Source organism: Dipodomys merriami, unplaced genomic scaffold (assembly GCF_024711535.1).
Source record: "Dipodomys merriami isolate MVZ:Mamm:240054 unplaced genomic scaffold, mDipMer1.0.p SCAF_1383, whole genome shotgun sequence".
NCBI lineage: Eukaryota > Metazoa > Chordata > Mammalia > Rodentia > Heteromyidae > Dipodomys > Dipodomys merriami.
In genome coordinates, this window is record NW_027202697.1 from 136,790 (window position 1) to 143,265 (window position 6,476).

The window sequence follows — 6,476 nt, forward strand, 5'->3', positions numbered from 1 at the left end:
ACGATAAAAGCCAGAAGAGCCTGGAATGGGGGATGCCATGTGGTAAAGACAAAGAATTTTCAATCAAGAACACCAAACCCAGCTAAACTCTCCTTCATAACCAATGGTCAAATAAAAACTGTCCATACCAAAGAAAAATTAAAACAGTTTATCTCCCCCAACCCAGCCTTATAAAAGACATTAAAGTTATCCTACACATATAAAACCATCAAGAACACAGTAAGAGCCAAGAAACAGCATCCAAATTAGAACTCAACACCAAAAGACAACAAAGAAAGTCCTGTACAACATGAAGGCTGAACAACTTTTGAATCACCAGTGGGTCATGGAAGATATTCAAAAATAATGAGCACACAAATTACTAGCTTCTCTGGGACACAGCAAAGGCAGTACTCAGAGACAAGTTTATAGCTCTGAGGTCCTACAACAACAAATTAGAGAGATCTGAAACCAACAATTTAATAAGACATCTGAAACTCCTTGAAAATTGCAGCAAGATAAACCCCAATCAAGTAGATGGAAAGAAATAATTAAAATTACATCAGAATTAAATGAATTAGAACCCAACATCACCATAAAAAGAATCAACAAAACAAAGAGTTAGTTCTTCAAAAAAAAAAAAAACAAAATTGACATTCTCATAGCAAATCGTTTCAAAAACAAGAGAACATACCAAATAAACAAACTCAGAGATGAGAATGGGAATGAGAAGCAACCAAGATTCAGAACATTATAAGGGAATACTTCTCAAACATTTATGCTAATAAGTTTAAGAACCTGGCAGAAACGGACCTTTTCCTAGCCATTTCCATGCCGTTGAGTTTCCATGCCAAAACTCAACCAAGATGAGTTAAATCAACTTAACATGCCCATATCAAGCATAGCAATAGAAACAGCAATAAGAGACCTCCCATCTAAGAAAAGCCCAGGACCAGATCGATTTACGGTAGAACTTTACAAGGCCTTCAAACCAGAGCTCACACCAATACTCCTCCAACTCTTCAATGAAATTGAAAAGGAAAGGTCACTACCAAATTCATTCTATGAAGCCATCATAACACTCATCCCAAAAGCAAGCGGGGACTCATCAAAGAAAGAACTATAGACCCATTTCTTTGATGAACATTGATGAAAATCTTCTCAACAAAATTTTGACCAATTGCCTTTGACAATTCCTCCAAAAAATCCTACAGGATTTATTTTCGGGATGCAAATCTGGTTCAATATTTGCAAATCAATTAATATAATTCATCACATCAACAAGAGCAAGAATAAGAACATGGTTATCTCAATAGATGCAGAAAAAGCCTTTGACAAGTTCCAACACCCCTTTATGATGAAGGCACTGGAAAACCTATGAATCCAGGGAGCATTCCTCAATACAATAAAGCCTGTATATGACAAACCTACAGACATCATTATACATAATTGTGGAAAAATAATACCATTTCATCTTAACTGAGGAACAAGACAAAGATGTCCATTCTGTCCACTTCTCTTCAATTTAGTATTAGAATGCCTAGCTACAGCAATAAGACAGGATGCAAACATAAAAGGGATCCAAATAGGGAAGATGATATTAAAGTCTCCCTATTTGCAGATGACATGATGTTGTATTTAAATAATCCCACAGACTCAACTCTGAAATTATTCATGCTGATTCAAAACGTTAGTATGCCAACAATGAGAAAAGCATGACTGAAATCAGGAAAGCATCTCCATTCATTATAGCCCAACAAAAAATAAAATACCTAGGAATTAATCAAAGAAGTGAAGGATCTTTATGATGAAAACTTTAAAAGCCTCAAAAAGGAAATCAAAACGGAACTTACAAAGTGGAAAAACTTCCAATGCTAGTGGATTGGAAGAATCAAAATCGTGAAAATGACAATACTTCCCTAGGCTATCTAAAAATTCAATGCAATACTTATCAATATTACAAACTCATTCCTCAAGAAAATAGAAGAGGCAATCAAAAAATTCATATGGGACAATAAAAGACCCCGGATAGCAAAAATCATCCTTAACAGAAAGAACAGTGCTGCAGGAATATCAATACCAAAATTCAAATTCTACTACAAACCATAGTAATCAAAACAGCTAGGTATTAGCACAAGAACAGACCGCAGGACTAATGGAATAGAATTGAAAAGCCAGAAATGAACCAACAGACCTATAGCCACCTAATCTTCGATACGGGAGCTGAAAAAATAGAATGGAAGAAAGACAGCCTCTCCAGTATATGGTGCTGACAAAATTGGTTTATCACTTTTAGAAAACTAAAGCTAGATCCATATATATCACACTGCACAAGAATCAACTCCAAATGGATGAAAGGCCTCGGAGTCAAAGCGGACACCCTAAAAACATTGCAGGACAAACTAGGAAATAACCTATGTCTCCTTGGCACAGGCCAAAATTTTCTTAATAGATACCAGAAACACAACAAATCAAAGAAAGGTTGGACAAATGTAATTGTATGAAATTGCAGAGCTTCTGCATGGCAAAGGACAAAAGTAGCAGATCAATAGAAAGGCCATGGATTGGGAGAATATTTTCACTAGCCATACAACAGACATGGGTCTTATATCTAAAGTATACCTGGAATTCAAAAAAATTAAATTCCCCAACAACAAATCCTCAAAGAAACAACTGCCCAATAAATAAGTGGGCTAAAGACTAAAAAGAAACCTCTCTGAAGAGCAAAGAATGATGGCCAATATACACATGAAGAAATGCTCAACCTCCCTTGCAATAAAAGAAATGCAAATCTAAACTACACTGAAATACCACCTTACCACAGTTAGAATGGCTATAATGTAGAACAGTAATATAACAGTAGCTGGACGGGATGTTGGTAGGACTGTAATCTTGTATAACCACGTTGGAAAGTAGTGTGGAGCTTCCTCAAAAAGACTCCACATAGAGTTCCCCTATGACACAGCAATCTCACTTTTGAGCTTTTATCCAAATGATCACAAAAAGGACCACACTAAATCTACCAGTAAAACTATGTTTATTGTAGCATTATTTACCATAGCTCAGATATGGAATCAACCCAGATGCCCCTCAGTAGATGAATGGATCAAGAAAATATGGTATATATACACAAAGGAATTCTATACCTTCATCAGAAAAAATAGCATTGCACCGTTTGTTAGGAAATGGAAAGCCATGGAAAAAATTATGTTAAGTGAAGTAATCCATGCCCAAAGAAACATAGGTTCCATGCTTTCCTTTATTTGCAATAACTAGTATATGTCATAGATAAACACAAACTGTCAGACAAGTTGATGTGAGGTGAAATGAACACCAAGATAAGGACTCAAATGGTTTTTCTTTCTTGCTATTGTTTCTAGCATATTTACAAGATGATTTCTTTGTTGCTTTGTCTGTCCATCCCCCATGGTTTAACCTTTTTTTTTTCACTGTATTTGATGTTGGTATAATTTGGGGAGGGGAACAGAAAAACAAATTGGGACACAGGTGGACCCATTGCAACAGTGACATGTGCAATACTATATGTAGAAAATCGAAATTTATAACTTTGGCGGGGGGGCGGTTTGTGGGGAGTAGAAAGGGAGATGGGATGGGATGGAAAGGAAAAACAAGGGAGGAGGCAATAATGCTTGATCAGAAATGTACTCATTACTTTCTTCATGTAATTTTAAAACGCTCTGTATGTTCACATTAAAAAATCATGAAATAACAAAATAAAAATCCATGCCAATTTTTTTTTGTCTGTCGTGGGGCTTGAATGCTGTGCCTGGGCACTGTTGCTCAGCTCTTCAGCTCAGAGATAGCACTGTACCACTTGAGCCACAGTGCCGTTTCTAGTTTTCAAGAGATATATTGGAGATAAAAGTCTCACAGATTTTCTGCCCAGTCTGGCTTTGAAACACTATCCTCAGATCTTAGACTTTTGGGTAGCTAGGATTACAGGCATGAGCCACCAAAGCCCAGATTCAAGACAAATTTTAAAAAGCAAAATTATGGAAACTTCTGGCTTTTTCTAATAAACAATATTATATTTTCAGCATTTGTTTATAACTATGTTATTTTTAGATGTAACTTGGAATTTTTTAATAGAATCAAATATAAGTTTTATTATTACTCAGTATCTCACAAAAATACACTGTAATTTACTTTCCCCAAAGTCAATTGTTACATACTCTATTAATCATTATTATTATTAGAGTCTATATTACATATAATGTGAAGTGAAAATAATTTGGACCATTTCATATAAATTAGTAGTTGCTACTTTAGCATTATAAATTCACATCTGTGATTTTAAATGAAGGAAAGAAGATTTTCGAGTTCAAATGAAATATGAATATGTAATGTGTCCCAATTAAACCAAAAATTCTGAGTTTATACTGGCAAAAATACTTTCTTTCCACTATAGACTTTGATGTAATACCATTGGAATTAGTGAGGCATGAGGAGGAAGAATTAAAATGACGTCAAACAATGTCTGTTATTCTGCTACCACCTCCATTATGAAGACCTGTCCATTCCCCGATGTCACAAAGTTTCAGATGTGTCTCTTAGAATTCTATTTGGAAAAGTTCTAAATCACTGATTCTTTTTGGAATTTCTGTTATATGAAACAAATCATTGACACAAAACAATTGAAATAAAATGCGCACATATGTTGAAGGCACTACAACTGGAAAAACAACCAACAAAGTAGAACTCCCCCAGGAAGAAAAACATGTTTTGCCCATTTTTTTAAGCACAAAAACCTCAAATACATATTAACTTGGAGTAGAGCCATAAAGATAACTGTGTCTCATAAATACAGTTGTGTTAATTTGTAATTAAATTCTTCTAGATGAACCTAATACAGAAAATCCCTTGAATGGATCAAATTATTTAAAACAAATGTGACTGTATGCGGAGTGAGATCTGCACATATTTAAAAGAATAAAATAACAGAATCATAACGTACGTAAAAAAATTCAGAAATGTAATGAATAAGTCCAATAGCATCCATACTGACAACTTGTGGCGCGCGCCTTCTCGACCAGCGAGGAAGAACGAACACCAGACCAGGAGTCTTCTCAGATCATGCTTTATTGGAGAGCCTTTTAGTTGATGGGAGAGCTTGAGCTCGAGAGAGTGTGCACCCGAAACATGGCCACTTATATAGGGAATAGGAACACGGGTCTTTCTATCATTGGTCGTCTGCCTTGCACCGTCACCAGGTGCCACGGGATTGGCTGGGGACTCTACGTGGCTCGCGCATGCGCAAAGCCCAGGACCCACCGTCCCGCCAAGCACCGCCTGAAAGGGAGTGGTTACCTCAAAGCTGCAAGGGAGTGGGCGCCATCTTGTAATGGCGTTTACCCTGGCTCCCTACAGTTCCCCCTTTTTTGTTTTTTGGCAACAGGTAAGAGTAGAGGTTGGGCCTCTGTCTAAAACTTTAGGACCTTGCACTGGCCTTCGCCTGAGGGGCGCCTTCCACAGTGATGACCAGGCCCGTCTGATGCCTTTTTTGCAGAGGTGGGATCTTGGGCATCAACCCACTTGCAACCCAGCATGCTCTTCTTGAGGAGATGGTCCTCCTCAAGTGCAGTGCACTTGCCTAGCACCCTGTCCCAAATTGCAAATTGCATACCTGTCCCGGTGCAGTGGGATCCCCTAATCCCTCGTGGTGCTAAGTCTATGCAGGATGGTAAGGCTTAATTGCCTCTCAGGGCCGACAGCCAGATCTGGGGTGAGGATCCACTCTCCAAAGCGGCTAATGCTTGCGAGATAACAACCTTGTCCCTTCTGGTTTGGGCTTGAAGGTGACAGACCAACCATAGGCAGACCACGCATCCTCCCAGGCAGCAGGCTAAAAACATTCCGACTCCCACCCACTCTTTGAAAAAGGACACCGCAGAGGCAATCCAGTCTTCCATCCTACAATCTGCGGAAAATAAGGTGGGGAGAAAAAGGGAGTCTGCATGCAGGGGCATAGGAACTGGCCAGGCCCTGGTGACAGCCCACAGCCATTGGTTTAGCTATCACAGGGGTTGCTATTAGCACTGTTGCTAACAGCAGGAAGATCAGCTGCATCAGGAGACGAGTGGATGGCATCTTCAAGAGGGGGTTCTGCTGCAGTCTCCACCAGCCTGGTCAGTCTCGTTGGCATCCAGTGAGGTACTTCTTGACTCTGTGGAAAAACACCAACAGCTCCCCTGGATCTCATTATTACCGATCCGGTCCATACCATTTATTATTAATAACATCCTTCCACATAACCATGTCTTTAGTATCCATGGGGTCTCTTGTCATATGCTGATCTGCGGCAGACTGATCGTTGTCATTTAAAATTTAAAAATTAAGGGTAAAGAGCACAAGAGAAAGTCTTTCCCTGGGGGACGCTGACTCAGCAATTCCCCCTTTTTGTTTTTGAAGCATTTCTTTTATGCTTCTATTAGCTCTTTCCACTATACCTTGTCCTTGAGGATTGTAGGGCAGTCCGG